The 24842-nt window shown below is 40.4% G+C and overlaps 1 long non-coding RNA gene across 5 annotated transcripts in view; it reads left to right on the top strand.

Moving 5' to 3' along the window:
* LOC149919699 (uncharacterized) overlaps nt 1-22069 on the top strand; it is a 104796-nt gene extending 82727 nt beyond the window's left edge. For all 5 annotated transcript variants that reach the window (XR_016469309.1, XR_016469308.1, XR_016469304.1 and 2 more), the window contains 2 exons: nt 21072-21141; nt 21800-22069. This is a non-coding gene — a long non-coding RNA (uncharacterized LOC149919699). The remainder of the gene's footprint in view (nt 1-21071; nt 21142-21799) is intronic.
* The last annotated feature ends 2773 nt before the right edge of the window (nt 22070-24842 follow it).

The raw sequence follows: 24842 nt of genomic DNA, 5'->3' as shown, positions 1-24842 counted from the left end.
CAGGGAGGCCCACCTAATACTACTGTGGACCATGATAAAATGAGGGCATCTCCTTGGTCAGAGAGCACAAGATAATCCAGATTGTCCTCGACAGGCTCTATAGTGGGGCCCAGAGTCTTCCTCACAGGTCTCTGCTGGTCAGTAATCAAAGATGTATGCAATGAGGTGATAATGCTTGTTGAAAGAGAATAGCTGAATTCTGCTCTTGTGTGTCTTTCCTGTAGTAGTGGTACAGAAATAGAGGATATGTAATGTAGATATCCTTGACAGTGCTGCACTCATTGGATCTAAATCTTGTGTGAGAAGTCAAGAGGTCCTTAACTGTTCTCCAGTGTGATCAGAAACTGGAAAAGATGCTGTTGTATGAATAGCCATGTCCTCTATACCGGGCCCCCAGCTCCTAGAGAAAAGAAGTGTGCTTTGCAGACACAGCTGTGCTATAACCATGCTTGCAATTCATGCTTGGCCTAAAAAGCAAATGGTACATGAAGCAGTGCTTTCCACAGGTAAAACCATTTAAAGGGAAAAACATTTCCCTTTACTTTACAGAACAAAGTTGTGCTGAGTTGATGTCAGGGAGAAACACACAGGGGTTCCTTGATACCCCTATTTTTTCTGCCTGAAAGAGAGATCCTTGCTGGTAGACACAATAAAGGAAAAAAAGGTGTAAAACCAAAGCCTGTATTTTGGGCTTTATGGGCTGCATAGGATATACAGAAATGAATCCCACAGCAAAAAGAATCTCTTGGTTCAGTTTCCCTGTAGTCATAAATGTGAGTATAAGAATCTGAATAACTTTCGTGATGAAAACTTCTTTGAATGTCTTCTTGATGTGGAGAACCAGCTGCAACCAGGGAATGTGAGGAGAGATTGGAGTGCAAAGAGGGTTTTAATTTTGTTTGCCTTTTTTACCAAGAGGACATTTGATATTCTTCAAGAAGTTATACTTGTTTCCTTATTTGAAATAAGACTCTAGTTTTTCATCTTAATTTGTGTGATTGCCTTTGCTTATGCCAGAGAAATTTAACCATAGTAGCAGTGAGAGTCAGCTATTTTGACTGGTAGAGTAACAGAGCACCCACATAAGAACCACAAAGGATTTCACAAACATTAAAAAGCTGCAGTCCTCAGTATCTGAGAGAGAAAAGCTATTATTTTCCACATTTATATACAAAAAGCAGGAGCTGAAGTGAATGGTTTTATGGATATGTCTCCTTAGGACTAAACATAAAAATATGTTTAAAATATGTAAAAATACAGAGCACCTCAGAATTTCAGAAAGATGTTGCAGTATGAGGGTCTTTAGGCACTGGAGCTGAATATATTGTTTTAAGGTATAATAGAGATTTAATCTGATAGACATCTGGCTTTACTTGCACAAAGCATTAGAAGTATTTGTCTGAAGCTGAGCACCTGGTCAGTAGAAGACCTTGATAGGAAACCCAGATCTCTCTGAATCTCTCTGAAACTTCATTTGTACATTTTGACCTTGTTGATGAGCTTAACAGACCATTTAGGCAGGGCTTGTATTTCAAACTGATCTGTCAGGTTAGACAGGGAAAGATGTTTTTACAGGGCTGATCTGTTAACACTGTGTTGTTTGCTTGAATGGGGGCATGCCCCTCAAATCAATGTTCCTCCCTTCTCAAATGTTAAGAAAGGGTGACAAAAATGTATGAGAAAATGCAAATAAGTCCTGAAATATTCCTTTCTCTTCACCACCACACCTTACTCCATCTAATTTCCTTCTGAGCAAATCTACCTGGCAGCTTTTCAGCTGTCACTGCTAGCTTTGTTAAAGATGTCACAATATGCCAAGAATATCATTCTAAAAACATCTTAGTTGGCCAGGGCTGACACTGCTGCCAGTGCTGGGGGTTCCTGACTCCTTCTGATAAAAACTTCTGGTTTATGGAATTGTGGACTTAGGGCCTGTCATGATATTGGCAGTTTGGACATAGTGGGATGGAGCCAACAGAAAAGGAGAGGATGGATCATATAGTGGCTGGTACAGCATGTACAGTGGGGAGCAAGATATCAAAAAGAAGAGAAGGGAGAAGTAGAAGCAAAATCCTCCACAGCACCCTGGATGTTTTTGCATGCCTCCAGAACAGTATATATTCCAAAACAAATAAAATTGGACATGGTGTCAAACTGAGCTGCTTACATTTCCAGCATCTTAGGAAAAGTGCTTCCTCAGTGTGCGCTAAGGGCTGTGTTCAAACTTGCAGCATTCTGTACTCAGCCTCCATATGTTGAATATTTTATTTGAGATTTGATTTACTTATTGAGGAAGTAGACTAGAAAAGCTCCCAGTGTGTTGCCTCTAGTTACTAATTTAAATTGAGATTAGAGCAGGAGACTATCCAACACCATTAGTTTGCTTTAAAACTTGCTGCATCTGGCACTGTCTCCTGGCTGGTGCTAGCACTCTCTTAAATTGAAGAGAAAAGCCTAAGAGACTTTCTACATCTGGCACAGAAGTAAGCTGGCAGTTGGATTTTCCTGTGTGGATGCTGAATTTGCAATGGGGTTAACATTTCTAAAGTTAGAGAAAGGCATCTTCTGTCCCCCTTTTTTCACATTTGCTTGAAGTTTTTCCTCTCTGTAGCAGGTGTGTATTTGTGTGTGTATTTCCTGTAGGATGACCTCTGAAGGACTCTTTGAAGTGGCACCAGTAACGGGGAGATGCAGCCTGGATGTATTTCTGTCACTCTCTATCTTGAAGCACTGAGGACAAGGTTGTATGTTCCCATTTAAATTCAAGGCACTCTGGGAGAAGGTGGAAAGGAAACCAAACAACCTTGTGAGTGATGGTAGGTTACTGACACTGCCATAATGATCATCCCAGGTTTTAGGACTCTCAGGAGTTACCCTGTGAAAAAGGCCATCCAAAGCTGGGAAACTTAGGACTGAACTGTTACTACCTAGGGCACACAAGACGAGCTCCACTTAGAAACAACATTTGAGCGCAGTGTATCTGTGTCCACCAAAAGGTTATTCTTCAGTCAAGTCACCCTGATCAGAAACATGTTGTTGAATTAAAATCTGTAAGGGTAAGGCTTTCCGAGAAGACTGTAAAAACTTGTCTGAAAGGCAAACTGCAGTAAAATATCACTGTACGCAAGTGCACTAAGGGCTACATTATTAAAAAAAAAAAAAGATGAATTAGGGAAAAGTAAGGCCATGAGATAGTGAGGTAAAACAGAGCAGAAAGAATATTCTTTTTCTATGAGAAGAAAGCATCACAAATCAGAATGAAAGAAAAAAACCAAAAGAACAGATTTTGGAAATTTTAAGCTATCGCTGTGTGGAAAACCACAGGCTTTTAAATATTAGGAGAAACTGCAATAATACCTGGTTTGAAAATATAGGCATCTGATACATGAGTTGAAGAAAAGTTTCACAGCTTAGCAATCTCAGCCAAACAGTTCTATCTATGAATAGAATACGTTGGTTCATTAACTCACAAGCTCGTTTATTAAAGTATATTTCTTATTTGTTAAGTTCAGTTAAATAAATTGTGTGACTGAACTTGTCAATGGAAAAGATGTTTTAGCCTCGCTATTTCTCCTTTGCTAGTTGGATGACCTTGAAAGTGTCTTCTGTTCAGGTTCCCTGCACTCATTTTGGCATTTGTGGCTTTCTGCTCCTATATGGTTGTCAGCTCAGGCTCAGAAAAAAAAAAATCTCCATTTATAGAACTAACGCAAATTCCTTTTCAAGGATAAATGTTTCTGATATGGGATTCACATCCTTTGTGACACATACCCTATTTGGTAGCACATTTTCACACTCTTCAGCATTGCCAGAGTCTAAAAGTTGTTTTTCTCTGGATACCTTGCTATTTTACTCTGTCTTGCTGATTTTGTCTTCCTTTGCACATGTTGAGAGGTCAGGTTTGTATCTAAAATCTTGCAGGGGAGTAAAAGATTCTGGTAAAGACTTCTAATAATTCTTTGCTTAGTTACTGCATTTACTTCATAGAGTGGTTGGTGTATTTTATTGGATTTTACTTTCCCATGAACATCTTAATTTTCACAGCCTCTCTGTACCTTACTGGTACTTTGCCATCTGATGAAAGGACAAGATCATGCACTTCCAGATAATCTTGTTTTTTTCTACAAGTAGCAAAATTTTTCTCCGAACATTTTGATGCCTCTACAAGAATTGCTTTTCCCTGCTGTTTCTATTTTTCAACTTAATTTTTGAGGTTCTCAGCCAACAGGATTTTTGTCATCTTTTCTACTCATAGCTTACCTTATAAACGGTAGGTGGATGTGTGATTCTAAAGAAATTCTGCAATAATTTTAAAATACATTTTCAAGCTTAATGTGGTGATCTCTCTGGGAAATCAAACAGTAAAATAGAGGAACCAAAAGGTGTTCCAGAGCAGTTTAGCAATAAAATATCTCACCTAGTCTAAAGCAGCTACATTTCAGTTATTCACATTCATTTCCTTTATAATCAGTTGGCCATTTTAAGGACTGATTAATTCAAACTTTTTATTTATTTTTCATTTATTCATTCATTTGCTTAATATATCGAAGACATTTTTTTTTCATCCTCAGTTGCAGGAAAGGGAATTCAAACAGCTTCTTTAAGGATAGTTGACCAAAGTTAGGTGAGATGAACTATATGTGCTACATAGTGTTACATCATTTTTCTTTGAGATATAAAAATTTTAACACAGGAGCCTGAATGCATTGCTGGATTTCTCCTACTGGGAAACGTGTGATGAATTTGCTTAGAATACTCAATGCTTTTTTTTTCAACAGTTCTCAGCAAAGCAGATGTCATATAAGACTGCTCATTTTGCTCTGAGAATCCCACTCATTCATGTTACTCCTGATGCATTTAAGTTTTATCTTTTATAGATATTTCTTTCACAACAACAAAAACAACAACAATTAAAGAGGTGATATAACTTTCCTTGAATGTATTAACACCTTTGCATAAAAATAGGGATCTCATCATGCATTTTTCAAATTTTTGCCAACCTTTTTTTCCTAGGTTCATAAAAAACATTAACTAGAGAAAAATCTGCGTGTGCTCTTTCATCACTTCTTTTACCAGCAGGGCTCTGGATGCACAGTATGGGCTATGCTGCTTGAATATGTAAGAATCAGCAGTAGTAGACTGTCATGTAATCTGAGCAGGTGCTGGAGGAGGCATGGGCTGGCACTGAGTGTCATAGGTAGGTTCCAATAGCTTATTCATTGATCAGCTCTGGCTCCCAGGCTCCTATTACAGATGAAATAGACTTCAGGAGAATCTGTGTCTCCTGAGCCTTGACAGTAGCTTCTGATAGCACTTTTCCCAGTTTCAGTTTTTACCCATCTTTACATCCTTGATCACTTGTTCCCAGTCTCTCTCAGGATCTAGGAGTTCTGTTGTCTTGGATAAGTGGGAATATGTGGAATAGATGCACATTTTCAACTAAACAACCATGGGGAAGTGGACAAATCCAAAAAAACAGTCCTGTGTTCCCATCTTGATTCCTACTCCTTCAGTACACATTGTGTGTATTGTCTACTGTTTCATTCCACAGTTTGATTGCATTTCCATCCTCCATGCACAAATACCTCTTATTCCCATCTAAAGGCATAGTGTTCCTCAGCTTTGTCCTAAATTGCTTCATCTACTGCCACTGTTTCCATCCTCCAAAGTTTTGCCTTTTGTCCATCCTGGGAAGTCCACTTCTTTCAGTCTTTGTGCCATTCAAATGGCACAGCAGTACAAGTGGGATGATCTTGCAGCCAGTGGTTCTCTTTAGTGCCACAGGAGAAACACAGACACAGGAGTGAGAGTCCTAGGTATATTCAATGCACAGAAAAACCCAGGGTGGCCCAAAAGTGCTGAGTCTTGCTGAGTGAGGCTTGAATGCAGCGAGAACCAGGTAGTTTTTCCAGGGATATCACAGGACATGTCTTGCACACTAGAACATAGCCACTCAAATTTCATCTTCTTACTGCAGAGCAAAAGGCACTCAATCTTTGTGATGAACCATTATGAGACTTCTTTTAAAACAGAGAGATGGCGTATGTCTTCATAAACCCATATTAAAAAAAACTTGTTATTATTTAAGCTTTCAAAAACAGTGTCCTGAAGTATTATGAAGCCTTTCAGCTGACTGGTATGGGAAACAAGGCACTAGAAATGCACAGCCTCACTTTATACATTTTTTTACCAGCTTAGTCAGTTACGACTTCACATTTTCTTGAACTCCTGTGCTTCTGATTGCCTCCTGTATTATCATGCAACACCTTGCTGAGGAATCAATGGAAAATAGTAAGCTCCTGTGAGACATAAATCTGTAGGTGACCTTTGGAAAGCTTTTGACCAGGAGTGTCTTGGGAATTGAGAACCTTAAGGCAGCAGAATTTAATTGTAACTCTTAATACTTCAGAAACTATTTTTAATGGTTGCAGAAGAAAAACTACTTATTAAAGTGAAAGATGTTGAGAAATCAGGAGTGCAGTGGAGGACAGGGATGGTTGGGAGTTGGAGCACTTGATCTGTGAGAAGGGATTCTTCAGCCAGGAGAAGTGGTGGCTTCAGGGAAATAGTATCAGCCTCCCTGGTGCTAGAGAGAGGTTATGCAGATAACAGAATCATGCTCCTTATACAAGTGTCTAGAAGGAGACCAAGAGACAATGGTTATAACTTGACAACAATAAAGTTCTGACGTAAAGGAAAAAAGTCACTATTATGACAAGACCAGGTTTTCCAGAGATCTTGTGAATATTTGTCTTTGGAGACATCTCAGCCCCAACTGGAAGGCCCAGTGCAACTTGGTCTTAAATCACTGTTGATCCTGCTTTGTGCAGAGGCTGGACCCCCATGATACCTTCTAGTCTGACTGATTCTCTGGTTTTGTGAAAATGTGCAAAAAATGCAGATTCATGTTCCACTTGAAGTGTATAAAAAAATCTACTTGATATAGCAGGTATAGATTTTATTTCTGATTTGAAAGGAGATTGTGGCAAGATGGATGTTGGCCTCTTCTGCCAGGTTACTAGCAACAAGACAAGAGGGAGAGGCCTCAAGTTGCACCAGGGGAGATTCAGGTTGGATATTAGAGAGAATTTCTCAGAAAGAGTGGTGAGACATTGGAACAGGCTGCCCAGGGGACCCAGGATCACTGTCCCTGGAGATGTTTAAGAAAGGGCAGATGTGGTACTCCTCACAGACATGGTTTAGTGGGAGATATTGGTGGTAGGTGGATGATTGAACTAGGTGATCTTAGAGGTCTTTTCCAACTTTAATGATTTCCAACCTAATTGTTATGATAATTTAGGAAATTATCCTAATTTTCCTCATTTTTAGTCTTGAGTCAGGCAGAGTTTTGGCCATGCTGAGCTTTTGCTATGACATTTGTAATATCCAAAATTGTTAGGAAGCTTACTAGGTGCTAGGTTGCTGGAATGTTAACAGTGTTATTGGATGTGTACACTTTAGTATGGGGTACTACATTTTAATATAATATAAAGATATCCTTATAATCATTAAAGGAATAAAAAGCAAAGTTTATCTGCTCTTTAAATAACAGCTTTCTAAACTTCTCCCTTTCCCATTTTTCTCGTAAAAATATGAGAAACCCAAATCAATAGCTGATTTCTTACATCCTGTGGAAAGAGATCCTTACTACAGGGATATAAAGCTGCACTTGAATTATACCTTAAAAATAAAAAATGGCAGCCTCATCAGCTTGTTTGCTGTGGCATTCAAACTGAAGTTGCAGCTTGCATTTCATGTTGATAGGAAACTGTTGGAGGGGGAGAAATTCTGTGCTAATAGGAGAAATTCCTGTCAGTCACACCAGAGCGTTAGGAAACATTATGAGATCTTGATGAAATCTGCCAAAAAGTATATGCTATCATATTCTAAATACTCAGCTATCTTTAGTAGTGCATTCCAGAGATTTTTAAATGCTGAGTTCATTAGAAAACAAAAACATATGAATAGATATTTTCAGTGCAGTCACATTTCCTAGCAGAAAGAGTTGTCACAAAACATTCATTCTGCTTTTGTGCATTCTTTATATTAAAACACTAATGAATTTGTATGCTAAAACTAGCCTTCCTTAATTATGTATGATATGTATTCATTAGACCCCAGGGGGAAGGGGGAAGGCCATGTGACCAGTTATCTCATTACCATGCGTAAAATTATAACGACATTAGCAATGGCCAGGCACCAAATCGAAGCAAGATTATTGTAACTCAAGGGAGAGAATATCGCTGGAGTGTTTCGGTGCCTAATGCTTTTCACTGAACTTTACAGGCAGAACAACTGCAGTGAGCATGACAGCCTCCAAGGCATCTCCAAACTGGGGCTATTGTAGGAGAGTATCACATCTGTGCTTGTACTGCTTCACAGCTGAGGAAATGGCTCTGGAGCAGGTGGGTTGTTTCAATTATGCAGTGGCTATGAAACACCCAGGGGGTGCTGCAGGATCTGGTTTTGGTCAGTAAGGACTGCACTGGTATAAATTTCAGAACATCCAGATCATTTCAAAAATGGGAAGGTTCAGAATATAATAGATTTCTGGTCATACTGTGGCAAAGTGATAGAGTGCTGCAAGAACCAGAAGCTGTTGGATAGCTTCTCAAAATCACCTAAGGTGTTTTTACAGATGTGCCATTGCTGATAGTTATTTAATCCTTCAGCAGTTGGGAACGCATTGAAATGTTTGGACAGGCAGTATACCACAAGAGTGGCTGGAGCTAAGTTAGGTTTTAGATTACTTCAGGTGTTGGTCAAGTTATTACTTGACAGTAATGTGGCCACATGCTTTTTACATTTTCACTACAGGAATACACTCATCCCAAAACATGGCAGCAAATCGTGACTTTCAAGGATGAGTTTGGGCCTATAAGCATATCAGCTCAATAGCATGTGAGACTTTATCCTAGAACCATAACAACACAGAATATTGTGATTCGGAATGGACCCACAAGGATCACTGAGTCCAACTCCTGGCTCCACATAGTACCACTCAAAATCCAAATCTCACTCAAAACCCTACAAGAGCGCTGTCTAAATGCACCCTGAACTCCAGCACTTGGGGCCGTCCCCACTGCTGGGCAGCCCGTTCCATGCCCACCGCCCTGTGGTGCAGACCTGTCCCTAACCCCAGCTGCCCTCCCCTGTCACAGCTCCACGCCGTTCCCTCGGGCCCTGTCGCTGTCACACAGAGCAGAGCTCAGCGCTGCCCCTCCGCTCCCTGTGAGGAGCTGCAGCCGCCATCAGGCCTCCCCTCAGCTCCTCTGCTCTGCGCTGAGCACAGCGAGGGGCCTCAGCCATTCTTCATACATCCTGCCCTCCAGACCCTTCCCCAGACCTCTCGTCTTCCTAAGTAAATAAATAATACTAAAAAATATTTTTAAAAAAATCAAAGCGAAACCTGACAAAATACAAACTCTGATAGTTCATATTTTGTTCCTGTTGCTACTGTGCAAGAGCAGGGGAAGCATTTGTACTTGTTGAAGTGAGATTTAGAATACCTTTAATGGGAATACCTTCTCTTATAGGCTCTTGTACATCCAAAGCAGCAAAGACAGTTATCCAGTTTTGTCTCATTCAAATTAAGACTTAGTGCTCTCCTGTCCATCCTGTCTGCAGCTGTCAGTCTAGTGTGCAGTGAAAGCTTGCCAAGAATTTTCAATTGGGACCTGTCAGTTAAGATCATAGCAAGGTCTTGTGATTGTCAGTCTCCTTTGGAACAAAACACTATCTGTTAGTATCGTTTTGCTTTTCTTTCAAGGCTTTGAATTCACTGGAATATAGATATCACTGTTCTGGGCCATATATGTGTGCTGAGAGAGCAGTACATTCTGCTTTCTTCTCCACGACTGGCTAAGCTCACTTAACAAATGCACACTGTGGGGAAATGTGGTTCAAATTATTATTAAGAACAAGCTTTTTAATGCACCAAAGGTAAATTGTATCTGTTTTTATTATGGACAATTTCTCTGTTATGATAAAAGGAGTATTAATCATAGTTATAAAGGGAACATCATATTATATCTGTGTAGTCCTCTCTTCATAATAGCAGAGAAAACATACCTCATGAAAATATAATAAACCTCCTCACGTGTTTAGAAATATCTGATGCATTCATGATATTGCCAGTAATCTTCTATGACTTCAAAATCGTAGTCTGTTTTTTTTGTTGTTTTTCCCCCAAAATGTTCCATTGTCATGCATATTTTGGACTTTTTTTTTTTTTCCTGAAGAGAAGAAAAATTATATTCATTTTCTGCAATTTTTTATATCACTTAGCTAGGAAATTTAATAAATGAGTAGTTTTCTACCATTTTTTTTTCTGCCTGATTTTCCTATGGAGCTGGGGAATGTATTTTATACCATTGCTTTTTCATTCTTCTATATAAATATTGTTCTTTTGGGATTTCTGACATTTGTTTCCTACTTGTTCCTGATGACTTTGAGATAGAGCTGTCTGTCACTTATAGGCTGAAGAGCTCAGGTCATTAACAAGATCCTTTGATCTTTCTTCCAGGCAGAGGTAAGGCAGGCACTCCTTTGGAAAGCAGGACATGACTCTACAGGCATAAAAAGAGGTTATGATAAACTGGAGGGTATTGATGGAGTAATATCACCACTAATGCTATTAGGGGTGAGGGGCATTTCTCTTTTAATGAAACCAATTATCTATTCATTAGGTTTTTATGCATTTATTATCCATTCTGTAGACTTTCTGTTTGGTGTTAGGAACACTTCCATTTTCCTTTGAACTTTCCAAATGTACATCCTTGACTTGCTGCATGCTGCATGTGACTAGGATTTGCCTTCGGAAGCCAGGTATGTGGAGGGTCAGAAAGAATGTTGGAAATTCTGGTAATACCAGCATGGTGGCCTAGGAAGATTGTTTCTTCTGAGAGCCTGAACTGTCTTAAAATTGTACCTTGGCACGTTTTGCTTTGCATTAAAAGATGCAAATGTGTTAAGATACAATGCTTAAAGACTTGTATTTATTATTATTATTTTTAACTATACTTAGTCTGTAATGAGTACAAGATTTCCCTGATAGTTCCAGCATGGCTCAGCAAGACCAATATGTTCAGGTGCTTTAGAGACCTAGAGAGCATTTATCACACTCAGTACTTGCCTTTAGACTTGATTTATTACCATACAACATGCAATAAGCCAGTGCTGCCTGGAAACTCTCTGTAAAACAGAAGTTTTCACTTCTGAAAATTCTTGAGTTAGTTCCTTCAGCTGGGTGATACCTACCCAAAGTAACTCCTTTCCTCAGGACAAATGCCACCTCTGTTCTGCTTACAGATAAGTCTTTTTCCACATGTGGAAGTTTCTGTGGTGTGCTGGTTTTGCAGCTCTTATAAAGAGCTATGCTGCATCCAGCTGTGGTTGCAGTATCCAGTTACAGCCTTCTCTCCACTTAGGTGAATGTTTTGGAAGAGAACATGGACTTGGTTGTAGTATCTTTGTGGATGTGTGCGCGTATGTGTCTGTAAAAATGAACCTAACCTTGCTTGCTCATTGTAGCATCTGTTATTTTCAGTCTTTGCTTTCAGATATAAACACTTAACACATTCAATATTGGTTTTGGGAAAATATTTGTGAAGGTACTTTTGAGCCTGTGGCAAAAAAATTGACTCCTTGAGGACAGATGGGTTCCAACAGTTCAGCATCACTTTGGTGAAATGTGTCCCAAGAACTACTTGTGGCCTTTAGCAAGCTGAATTTATTTATAACATCTCCCAGCTTTTGGATGAGTTCAGCATGGCCTTAATTGGCCCTTCCTGTAATGGTCTCCCTTCCTGTTTTATGGCAGTGTTTTTTGAGAGAGGATACAGCCTTCCCACTTGGCCAATGTTGAACATCACCTGCTGCTGGCTCTGCCCTGATCAGTCTGCAGATTGGAGTCTTGTTCCGGTGCTTCACGTATTCAAACTTTCCTCATATCATTAACCAACTTGACTGCCTCAGAAAGATAAAAATAGGCAGATGACCCTGTACTACAAAAATGTGAACACTGAACTTTCCAATAATCTTTTGCCCAGCTGTTCAAATCCTTGTTTAGCCACACAACTGGTAAAACTTCAGGTGAAAAAATAAATAAATCTGAAGCTGTTATAAATAAACAGCAAAGCTATGTTTTGCCAGCTATCTTGTTGTCTATTTTTGAGATGTCTCTGTGGACAAAGATTTCATTACACTGAGCTCAAATTAAATTTGCTGAAAAATTCAAGAGTACAACTATAAGTCAGCTTCTTTTCAGGATAGGGACTGCTATCTTTGCCTGGGCACGTGGATGCTACAGCAAAGGATAAAATTTAACTCAGATATTCCTGCAGCTACTGATACCTCAGAAGGAAATGATGGCAAGATGTGCAAGACTAGAAGCTGCTGTGCGTATCCTCACCCTCAGGGCAGCAAACTGCGTTGCTTCCTACCTTTCTCTAGATTCTTGAGCCAGTTGTATCCCTCCTGTCCATCCTCAGGGGATGAGGTGAGAGCAGGTTTCCCTTTGGATTTTCTCGCAGGGAACTCTGAAGTAAAATTGCCATATTGGCCCCACAAACTTGTAGGGACTGAGTGGAAGGGGATGAGTGGTGAATGGACCCTGTGCTGAGCTGCAACTGGTAATTGTCTCTAGAAGAAAGAAAGGAACCTGCATCAAGAGGTCATTAAGCTAGAGAAGGAGAAATCAAAATAAAAGGCACGTACTTCTGATGTAGCATCACCTGCTTGGAGATTTCTCTAACAGGGATGCAAATCCTGTTACCATGTGAGAGGGGGCAGGTAGATAAAACATTCAGAAATAATTGCACTGCATTTCATTTGCTGTTATTCAAATTACCTTGCCTTAGCCTTTGTGCTCAGTTATCTGATGGCTGCTGAACAAAATGCAGAGCATTAGGTAAAAAATGCAGGCCCAGCTTTGGGAGTAATTTAGCACCTTACATTTATCAGTTGTAGGTTTTCAGAGATAGCAGGGACAGTGACGGCACCCAGTCTGAACCCTGGCTATTCTTTTTGGCCAGTGCTACCACCTGAGCTATAGCTGAGTGGTTATGGTGCAGAGTTGATCTTGTGGGGATTTACTTCCCTGACCATAAGTCTCTCCAGACCCTTCTCAGTAGTGGCACTGCTGGCAGTGAGCTTCTCTTTCCCCCTCGCCATTAATATCATTGTTTCAGTAGCAATGCTTTATTGCTTATTAGCCTGAGCTGAAGAAAAGCACCATTTCAATACATAGAAAAAATCAAAATCTTAATTAAAAAAGAACCTTGTGGTGAAATCCTGTCCCAGCTGTAAACAGCAGGAGGTTAAACCACTGACTTCAAAGCAGCTGGGATTATACCTGTTATCCAACACAACATCAGCTTCCCTCTGCTCTTCCTTCACACAGACAGCTTTGATTCAGGCTCACTCCTCACATGCCCATGCTCACTGTGATAATGTAAGCCTCGACCAGCTGATTTTTCATCATGTGAAGTGTGGGTAGCTCATGGCCAAACTGTCTCAGTCCATGATTCTGTGCAAGGCCAAGGAAGAATGGTACCTGATGCCTGCCTGACTGCTAGTGCCTGGTCACAGTCACAAGGAAATGCAGGTATTCCCTCCAGCTTTCTCTTCTCCTGTCTCATGGGAGTCCCAAAACAGTGGGGAATGGAGAAGCTTCCACACCCCTGCCTCGATGCAGCCTGTCACTCCTCGCAGTGTAGGCAGTCATTTCCCAGTGGCAAAAGCTGGAAATCAAACTACTGCCCCAGCCCCTTGCTCTAGAGAGCTGGAAGAAGCAGGGGAGGCATGGTGAGTCAGAACAACTGAGTCACAGCTCTTCCTGGCTTCATGCTGCATGAAGATTACCCTCTGCTCGGAGCTGTGCCCTCAGGCACTTTCTGGCCCCAAGTGCAAACCTTGCATTTTAATCAGCAATCTGCTCTGCTTCCCTATTGTTTGGTCTTGTGGGTTTCTTCAAGAAGAAGATGAAAATATTCTGGGGAGATTGGAGTGAATTCAAAGTGCAGAACAAAGGAAAGCCAAATGTAATTTAACTGAAGAGTTACCTGTGAGAAAATAGTAACTGTGTGATTGCTGTACAGCTTCTGTCTTGTTTAATGCTCTTGAACGCTTACACTCTTCAGTATTTTTTCCTCATCTAACTACAGCTTTTCTTCTTTATTTTCTTTTCATTCCCTACCTTTTAACACTCCTATTCTTCTTTTGCTACCAATATTTTGATGGAAGACCATGTACTTTTCATTTGAGAAACAACTGCCAGGGAAACAGAGCACCTCCTGTGCTGGCAGCCCCCACACCACCTCAGATCCTCCCTTGGAGCCATCCTAACTCTCCACTTCCTCCATGAACAGAATCTGCCCTCTTGCAGATGGGCTTCTGGTCTGCCAGGCCTTCATTCCTGCAGGTAACTCCACTGGATGTGCTGCTTACAAGTATAACCCTTTGAACATTTAGGGCCAATGCCTCAATTCTTTTAATCTGTGGTCTCTTTGAAGCTGCAGCTTCTCTCCCCACTCTCAGTGGCAGCCTTTCAGCCTTTAAGTTTCTTCCCACTGTTCCAACGACTGAGATACATCCCCCTTTTGCTCTTTCTTAACTCTTTTCTTCTTCCACTTCTTATGAGATGTCTGATTGTCTAGATTTAATCACCACGTGTAAGATATACAACCCCTAATATGTTCCTCTGCTTACTGTATCTTGGACTGGATGATCTTGAAGGTCTTTTCCAACCTTGGTTATTCTGTGATTCTGTGATTCTGATTTCTCTGCAGTATCATCTTAGTCACATGCAGCTAAAAATAAACACATTTTCTTCCTTCTCAGCCTTTTCTACTCAGTTTCACTCAGCCTAAACTGTACTGAGAAAATTACAGCATTACAGACTCATATTTCAGATAGACAAAAGATTTCAAAGTTTCATAAACAGATCTAAAGAGGACATCCGAATTCTGCTTGAAGCCTGCAAGCTCCAAGTGATCTTTATGAAGTTTTGGGAAAAAGAGAGTATGACTAGAGCTGATTAAGTCTCTGTTGAGAATGAATATTTGAATGGGCAACCACTACCATACAGAGAGAACAATGATTTCCTGAACAACTATGGGAAAAAAGAAAACATCAGAAATAAAACATTACCACAAAAACATCCTCTCAGAAAACAGCAACAAAAAAGCACATCCTCTTTCCTGATCAAGTCAAAAGACTCCCTGCTTTTTGTGCATTTGTGAATGGATATTTGTGTAGAATAACTTAGTACAGGGAACAAAGAGGAACAGGGAAGGAAAAAGAGGGAAAGGAGAGGCTCCTCTCCTTACAGCAAGTGTAATCTGGAAACAGCTAGCCTGAGACACTGCGCTGTAGGTAATACACAGGACTGCTTCTGTGCCCTCTTCTTATTGCTTTGTTTTTAGCTGTTTTGTTTAAAGTGTCCCACCTGAGATGCACTAGCACTTTCCCTAGCTGTAAGAAATCTCTGCTGCAATTTGGGTGTGTCAAGAAAGCCCTGTGATATTCAACTTGGATTTATTTGGTTGTGGCTTTTTTTGCACCTTGTATCTGTGTAACACTGCTACTGGCTGAGGAGAGCTGGCACTGGATCCTTCTCTCCTGCATGAATGTCAGTTCCCTTTCTAACATGTTACCATGGCACTCTACCTAAGATAATTTAGTGTTAATTCAAACTGGAGAAGAAGGGGATGTAAAAGGGATGTGTTTATAGTCTGTAAACACATTCAGTAGAGGATATAAAAGGAATAAGAAATTACTGTGGAGAAGTGAAATTTGCGAAATTCTTGGTTGCTCCATTGCTGGTTGGTGGAGATAGCAAATGAACTCATGTCTCTTCCCAGGTACCACCATATTACCTTCCCCACAGCTAAGGCTTGATTGTTAGTAGCCCGGCCCTCTGCCCCTGAAAGATGGAAAGTCAGATGAGAAGAGATGAGAAGTCAGGAAATCTGGGGTAAATAGACTGTGCACTGTGCTCAAGCCTTCATCCCGTAGATGGCCCGGGGTATTTTATTTTTAACAGTTCCATCTTTGCATTACACTTGCCCCTAGAACATTTCCTATGATCTTTCCAGAGAATCTGCTATTGCCTGCACTTGCTAGAGGCAGTCACATTTCTAGAACAGCCTGGTTTACAGGGGTTTTAGCTTGAATTGCTTGCTGGTCTTACGTAATGGAGGCAACAGCTTGAATCTTCATAGTTGAGGTTGCACTATGAAAGTACTTAAAATAGCAGTAAAATCTCTCAGTGTACATTTTAATTATTAAATTTTGTCCTGCTGCAGAGCAGAGCAATTTCTTTTTGGGATAATTGCCTTTTCGAAGCAATTTTTGCATTAAAGATTCACTGGCTTTGCAGAAGAAGCTAGGTGCTTCTAAATACTCCTATTAAAAATTTAATCTGAGTCTTGTCTTTTCTCATTTTGCTTTTTATTTTCTCTCAATGTAATTCACTCACAATCAGTAACCTTCATTCAATTCTAGCCTAATGCCATCACTTGAACACATTTGATTTGAGACTTGCACAGCGAAGCAAAAAAGGACCCAACGAACCACCCGTCCTCCCCCACACAAAAAAAGTTCTTCAGCATCTGTACCTTCTAAACCCAGTCTGGCTGTAGGACAGTTCAGTGTGCTTCTTCACAGTCCAAACTGCCGTGCTGAAAGGGTTTCCTTCTTAATCAAGTACGCTGACTTCACTGTGACCTTTCATATTTGTCATGTTTCATAGCAAAGAAGAATTATTATGGAAGGAAACTGATTAAATTTCCCAGTTCATGATTGAAAACGCTCCAGCAATTCAAGCTTTTCTAAATCAAACAAGATGGATGTGTTATTTCTCCAAGTAAGTTCGTCGTCTGTCATAGCCACTATTCATCATGTTGCTCCTGTTCTTACCAATGAATTTTTGCATGTCCCAAAGGAAGGAGGAGTTATGTAAAGGAAGTTAGAGGGAACACAAGAACACTGGGAACTAAGTTTGTCCTCTTTATACAGTGAGGAACCTCTTTAGAATTTTTTTTGTGATTCCAGCTTGATGAAAGAGGTACACAAGAAGCATGGTCTTCCTGACTGCCAGTGTCCCAGCCACATGTTTCAGCGGGAGAGTTCAACCAAAAGAGCTTTTTAGACAAGCTAATACCACTAAAAGAGGTCAGAATCACTATTTCTATGTGCACCACTGTGCACATAGAAATGTGCACATAGAAATGTGTCACAGTGCCACAGTAGACACCTCAAGGTTTCTTCCTATTCTCATCTCTAAGCAATTTAGAAATTTATGGAATTTTAATAGCAGGAATTTGTTTTAAAACTAGAGATGACATTACATTAAGCACACTTGAATTTAACTTCCATCAGATCATTCTTTCTTGCTGCTTGTCTTCATCCATTGATGCCACTGGACTTTTCAGTGGTATAAACCAGATCAAAATTAACTCACTGAACAACCTCAAATGCTGAGATTTTTTTCCCCCTTTTTCTGCTCGCAGTCATGTTCTCCGACTGTGCCGTGGGTAGGTGTAGCCCTCAGAAAAGATTGAAGCTCCTGAAGGTAGTATCTTGAACAGGGAGTGTAGGTTGAGAGATAATGTTAAAATTCAGTTGCAACATACAGCCAGGATTAAGAAGTGGATTCAGGTTTGACACTGCTGAACCTCCATATGTTTCTACTCTTATGGTCAGCTAAAAATGAAAAAAAAATGCTGAGTGAGAAATTGATTTTGTGACATTCTGCTTTGCTCTTTCCATGGTAAAATAGGGTTAAAAAAATTAGTCTTTGTCTAACTGAACCTGATCTGAATTGCAGGTGCAGATCTGGGTTTTCATTGAAGATTCCCCACCCTCCAAAAAAGGAAGCAAAAAGAAAACAGAATCTGTGATGCTCTCATTCTGGTCTCTCTCTCCCTGCAGTGGGCTGTGCTGTTGTGCACTGCACAGTCTGCCTTGCCCAGAACAGATGTGGCTGTCATCTGCTATTGTACTGTCCAAATTGAGACTGATTGCGTTTCCATCCATCCAGTTATCCGCTGTCAGTCTCAAATGTGGTGAGCAATTGGTGAACAGTTTTGGCCTGGAATTAGCTGGTTTAACCTTGAATAAAGTGCGTAAATATATAAAATAGCAACTGGAGTTTGGTGATGACCAAATAACATCTGCAAAACCCTGTTTCATCTTCCAGCTGGCACTTCTCAAGGGGCAGCAACACAATTGAGATTGATGGGAGGCAGGCTGAAAATTAGCTTCATAAGCTGAATTCTGGCAAAGGACTCAAATACCTGCGCAGTGTGTGAGTTATGATACCTTTCTCAATAGCAAAGTGTTTTTTGTATTTGGTTCATTTTCTTGCTTATCTACATTAGTTTTTCATAGTCATAGAATCATAGAATGGCTTCAGTTGAAAGAAACCTTAAGATCACCCAGTTCCAACCCTCTGCCATGGGCAGGGCTGCCACCCACCAGATCAATCTGCCCAGGGCCCCATCCAACCTGGCCTTGAGTACCTCCAAGGGATGGGGAATCCACAACTTCTCTGGGCAGCCTCTTCCTCCGCCTCACCATACTCTTCGTAAAGAATTTCTTCCTAATTTCTAGACTGAACTTCCCCTCTTTTAGTTTAAAGTCATTCCCCTTTGTTCTATCTCCATCAGACCACATAAGAAGTTGGTGTCCCTCCTGCTTATAAGTTCCCCTCAAGTACTGGAAAGCTGCAGTGAGGCTTCCCTGGAGCTTTCTCTTCTCCAAGCTAAACAAGTTCAACTCCCTCAACCTTTCTTCACAGTGGAGGTGCTCCAGTCCTTTGATAATCTTTGTGGCCCTTCTCTGGACTCATTCCAACAGCTCCATGGGCACGTGGGGCCTCAAAGGGCAGAGTAGAGGGGCACGATCACCTCCTTCACCCTGCTGGCCAGACTTTGTATTAAAAGAATACCACAGTATACATCAAATAGCATAAAGTAGTAAGAGATTTTTGTTTTTTAAAGAGTTTAACACCATTCATTTTCATAGAATAATGTCAATTTAGGCTTAGAGGGAACTCAGGTTAGCTCACTGCCTTCTTCATGCTAGTTTTACTTGTATGGACCAAGCTGTAAATCTATGTTGTGCTGTTCTGAAAATATCAAGCACTTTCAACTCCAAAAAGATCACTAGAAGAATCACAGAATCATAGAGTGGCCTGGGTTGAAAAGGAACAGAATGATCATCTACTTTCCACCCCCCTGCTACGTGTAGGGTCACCTGCACTAGACCAGGCTGCCAGAGCCACATTCAGCCTGGCTCTGAATGCCTCCGGGGACGGGGCATCCACAACCTCTCTGGGCAACCTGTTCCTCTTTGTGAAGATTATAAGATTAGAAAATATGTTTTCTTGTGTCAACATCACAGACCATATGCATCTGAAGCTCCATAGTTTGGTCGTTTGGTGAAGGATATTGAATAAACTGAGGAGATCAGGATTTGACCATTCTTATTGAAAATCATTATTGACTCTATGAACTACAAGAAAAATAAAACTCATAGCTATATAAGCAAAACTTTTCAGTTTAAAATAGTGATAGAAATACAATAAATTGAACGAATGAGAAGATTGCTGATTATATGGATGAAATAGTTTTTGAAGATATCAACTGACAATTAAGTAAGCAAACGGGGCATGTTTGCAACACCCACTCATGCTAATGGGGATGCTTGAATCAGTGGAAGAACAGAATGGAGAACTGTTTGAAGACATTGGAAAGAATTGCTCAGACAGTATATGAGGGCAGTGAGTTGTTAGAAAGCCAGAAGTCACCACAGAACATTTCTGCAAAGAGTACAATTAAAAGACTATTACACTTACTTAAAGCAAAGTAGCAGTATTTAAACCTTTGAAACTATTTATTTCTGATTAGAATTCTTGGGTAGTTCTTTTTCTGTTGTACTCAAATTTTTTTGTGATTATCCATCCCTCACTATCACATGCAATTGATGGAACAAAAGATATCCCAGATCAGCAACACTACTTTTCATAAGATTTAAACAAACAAACAAAACCAACAAACAACCAACTTTTTTTTTCTTTTTCTTTTTTTCTCTAGAGGCTCAGATAGAGTATAGAGTACACACAATCCAAATGACAGAATTTTTTTCCCCAGACCTTCTGGAAAGACTGATTCTATTTTCCTTTTTGCCTCTTTCTTCTTAAGATGTTGCAATATTAGTAGCCTGAGAGAAATCAAAGTGTTCTTCCATGCCTGCAATGCTGTTTTTCTCATACACCTCAGCAGGAGGATTTACTTTTCATCATTTTGGCAACTGAGACAGCATATGTGAAACAGGTGATACCAGTTAACAAAAGAGGTTTCTCATGACAGCCTGCAAGGCAAGAGAGGAAAGAGTTAAGAATTACATAACAGAAATAAGCACTGAACATTTCAGACACTTTAAAATCAGCTCAGAGCTATATATTTTGGGAAAGAAAAGAGAGACTGTTTCCTTCCAAATGGGTTAACTCAAAGACATTATTTGCAGCATGGAAACTTAGAATCTGTTTTCCATGTGTGGATATCAAAAATTTCAGGACAGCTGTAGTGAAAACATGAAGAAACACCAGCAGAGTTCTCCATGAGATCCTGGAGGCTATCGCTGCACTGTATTTGTACAACTTCTCTCAATTCTGCACTGACCTGAGCAAGCGAGACATATTCTATGTCTACTGAGAATCCAGAATAATGAGGTTGATTAAAAAACATAATCAAATATATACTGTTTTTGTAGAAACATACTGATATGAAGGAAAATCCATTTGAGGGCATTTGAGGACACACATCTCATACTTCCAGTTCTCTATTTCAAGTTGGTCACTACATGCTGAGTTTTCCACACCCACAGGAAGGGCATCAGGAGTCAAGTGTTAACTGCTCTGTTGGGGTCCAGTTCTTTACTCAAGGTAATTAAAAGACCCCAGAATCCATATACTTCTTTATCTATGAACATCAAATGCTTTTGATGTATCTCTGCAGAATCTCTTGCAGCACTGTAATGTTTATAGTGTTCTTTACTTTTTACAGATGTGGAGAAAGGCCGAGAACAGCCAGACTGCTGACGGTTGGCATCAAGCAAACGCTCTACAGAGCAGAGGTGAGCAACAGTTCTCCTCAGGCCAGGAGGCATTACATTCCATATCCCCTACATAGCTCAGGAATCAAGACTGCATTCCTCTTAGCCCCTCAGCTGGTGGTATTTATGGTGATGCATTGGTCAGTGGGTGGTGAGTCGTTGCCTTGCAGCTGCTGACACTCTTACTGTTGCATTTTTGTCACCGTTTTCTTCTTCTGTCTTGGTAAACAGCTCTTATCTCAGCCCATGGGATCTCTTTCATTTCCAGTTCTCTCCCTCATCCCACCTGAGAAGAGTGAGCAGAGGGTGGTGTGAAGCTGAGCAGCTGTGGTGTTACAGCACAGAATGGAGCCACTGCGGCCCAACCTCTGCTTCTCTGAGAGTCCTCATGTGTAGGAAAGTAAAGAACTTTCCTTGCAAAACAAGGTTTTTTTTTTGGGCCAGGTCATTAAAGGCCAAGATAGTCAGCATCTTTGTGATGTCAGATAGTTTCTTAAAATAGAAAATAACCCTCTTAGTAAAGCCTTAAATTGGAAAGCACCATAGCATAGGGCAGAAGTATAGGGCACAAGTGAAGAGCTAATACAAAATTTACCATCATCTCTTCTCTGGGATGAGGATTTTGAAGGAAGTCCCAACTATTTATACAATTTTTTTTCTTTCCATTTTTAATTCCAAGTGAACTCAAGGTCTCTCTTTTCCCTTCACGTGGATGTAACCAATGTGAGATGTAACCAGTGTGCTTCGTTCCCACCTCCCTTCCCTACGAGAGCTGTATCAGATTATGATTTTCAGCACTGGGTAAGTAATAGCGGCCACGCATGGGCCAAAACAAGCCCTTCATTTCCTTTGCTTCTGCCTTTATTTCTGCTCAGTGTCTGAGGAAACATAAACACTGGGAAGAGGCATCTAGAGGGTTTGGTTCTTTGACAGGCAGCTGCCCTGAGCTCTCCTGTCTTAGAGAAATGGTGCCTACCATGGAACAATAGTGACACCACAGCCACATGGCTGCTGCCACTGCACCTCTTCCCACCATGACATGGCAGCAACATGGCAGATGCTGCTGCACCCCTTGCCATTGTGACAGAGCTGCCATGCCTCTATCCCACTGTGACATGGCTTGCGAAGATGCACTTGCTTCTTATTATAATTAATAAGTAATTAATAAAAGCCTGTGACTCATCACTGTTCTGGATGGGGTAAATTTGGGTGGGTAAAGTTGGGTTAGGCTGTGAAGAAATGTGGACCATTTATTGCTGTGTGTTGCTGGAAAGTGTTAAATAATTGCATTGTGGGTTTATGTAGTGTTACTACTGTGTTTTGGTTTACCTTTTTGTCTTTTGCCTTCGCAAATATTTTTTATTCCTTCCCACTTGTTCAATTTCATTTCCAAATCTATCCCTCATCCCACTTTGGTAGTCTGATGAAAAGATGGTGTGGGCCTGAGTGGTTGCTGTGTTACACCACACCACAGAGCCCATTGGTGCCCAACCTCTGCTCCTCTGAGCATCCTGGTGTGTAGGAAAATGATCAGAATGCAAAATAAGGTTCTTATTGGATTAGGTACTTGAAAACCAGATTGACAACTTTTTATGAATATTAGATAATTTGTCTGAATAGAAAACAATGCTCTTTCCAGGTAGGAATTCTCTCTACTGACAACCTTGATGTGCCCTGACACCTTCCCTTCTCTGTACATTCTATTTTTTTTCTTGGTACTCTAAATTCTAAGAGAAAAGCTCTGCCATCTGAAGTGTTATGTTGGGTTTTGTCCCAGGCCTCTGCGATCAGCTTTCCATTGCATTTGGTTTGTGGCTCCAGGGAAAAGAATGTGAAGATGCAGAAGGAAGCTGTGTTGTATATTTAATTATATACCAGAGTGAGCAAATATTAGGTTCAGGTGCTCTCAGTCTTGGGAGACATCTGATTTTCAGCTTTTGGCTTTCAGCTCTGAGGTTTGCAATCACCTCTGCAAACAGCATGGCATCAGAAAGCCTCTTATTCAGTGCTCTTCCAAGATGAAAGCTTCAGGCCTGTTGTCAACACGAGGCATTTTTTCCCCTGAGTTGAATAAAAGAAGCGATTTTTAGAAGCGGTTTTCTGTCTGCATTATTTCTTGTCCTGCTTGTGCCTCAGAACCATTTGGTGAGCTTGTAGCCACACTGTGCCCCGCTCCCAGTCCCCATGCAGTCCTGCAGCCTCGAAGGTCCCTTGTCCACAAGCACAGATCCTCTTCCATTGAGGTGAAAAAAGTGGCCTTTGGTACTGTCATCAGTCTTAACTGTTTGTGTTACAGTACCACCAGGAGGCCCTGTTCTCTTCTGGGACTAGTCTGTAGCTGACAGTTTGCACCCTGCCACATTCAATGAATTCTTTGAGGTGACAAGGATCCAACCAGACTTTTAGCACTACTGCTTCTTGCTGCCAGCACACACTGTACCCCTGCAAGTGATTTCCTTCATGAAGGGTGCACAGTCTGATATAATTGCTAATGGAGCAGATCTGATAACGGAGTACACAGCTATGTTTGTTGGCATGTTCTGAAGAAGTGGGTAAAAGGAGGTAAAAGGAAAGTAAAAATAGATTCTTTTCTCTTGGGAGGTTTCATGATCTAATGCATCTGGACAGTGCAAGTTACTGTGTCTGGAATAAAGATTTATCCATGTTTGTATCTTTTTGATACTTTCATTGGTATTTTTAGTGGCTCATATTCTTCCCTTCCTGTCATCACAATCTGTGGATGGACTTCTGGAGTAGTTTGCTCACTGTCTTGTGTTAAAGTTCATCTGCTTTCTGAAATTTTCCAAGTACTTTAAAAGTGATCGTTAAGTATTTATTGGTACGTTTTTGAAAAGTATTATTAAATGTATGCTTCAGATTTCAGAAGTCCCCATGGAATATCTTCACCACACAATACTAAGGGTGGATCATTTTCTTTCCTTCCCTTTTCCTCTATCACATTTACAGGTCTTGACTCCTGAACCCTATTCATTGACCTGCTCTTTTTCTCCTCAGGATATTAGAAAGATATTGACAAGTGCCTTGTAAGTGAAAATTTAGATCTGACTTTAAAAGGAGTTATTGAATCTTCAAAACAGAGTGTTATTGTGCTGTAGGATCACTTTAAGAGCCCCATTTTACTGCCACAACCATGAATAAGCCCTTTTCAATCTCTGTGCAATGGGATCAGAGGCAGTAGAAATAATAAACAGTTGTTACAGATAAAACTAAAGGAAAATCTGAAACATTTTGGTGGTGGACCAAGAGTTAGTAAGTGAAACACTCTTCTGAATTGCTGAGAAATCTGCCTGCAGCAATTTTGTGCTTGAGGTAGGAAGTAGAGAATGAAAATCATTGTGCTAGTATCTTTCTGAAAGTACTGTGAAATAGAACAAAACTAAGGAAAAATATTAAATGGAGTTAACAGAAGTCAAACTATAATGATCCAAGGAAGCAAGTTCATAGTGAAGAAAAAATACTTTAGCTTTATGGTAATCTTTGTTCACTTTTAATCTATTTCTCTTTTTATAGTAGAGACAAAAACACTGCTTTCCTCAAGTCATTCACAATAGGTGTTAAAACAGAAGAAAACAGATTAACCACTGAGTCAGAGACATGGACGTAGTGGTGCATCTTTGATGGCAGGGCAAAATACCAACTTTCATGGTAGTTTGGCTTTGTAGCCAAAGATGTTGAGTCATGATGAGCCTAAATAAAAATCT

Source organism: Phasianus colchicus, chromosome 1, assembly GCF_987193195.1.
Source record: "Phasianus colchicus chromosome 1, bPhaCol1.hap1.1, whole genome shotgun sequence".
Lineage (NCBI taxonomy): Eukaryota > Metazoa > Chordata > Aves > Galliformes > Phasianidae > Phasianus > Phasianus colchicus.
This window is presented reverse-complemented; position numbering and strand designations above follow the sequence as displayed.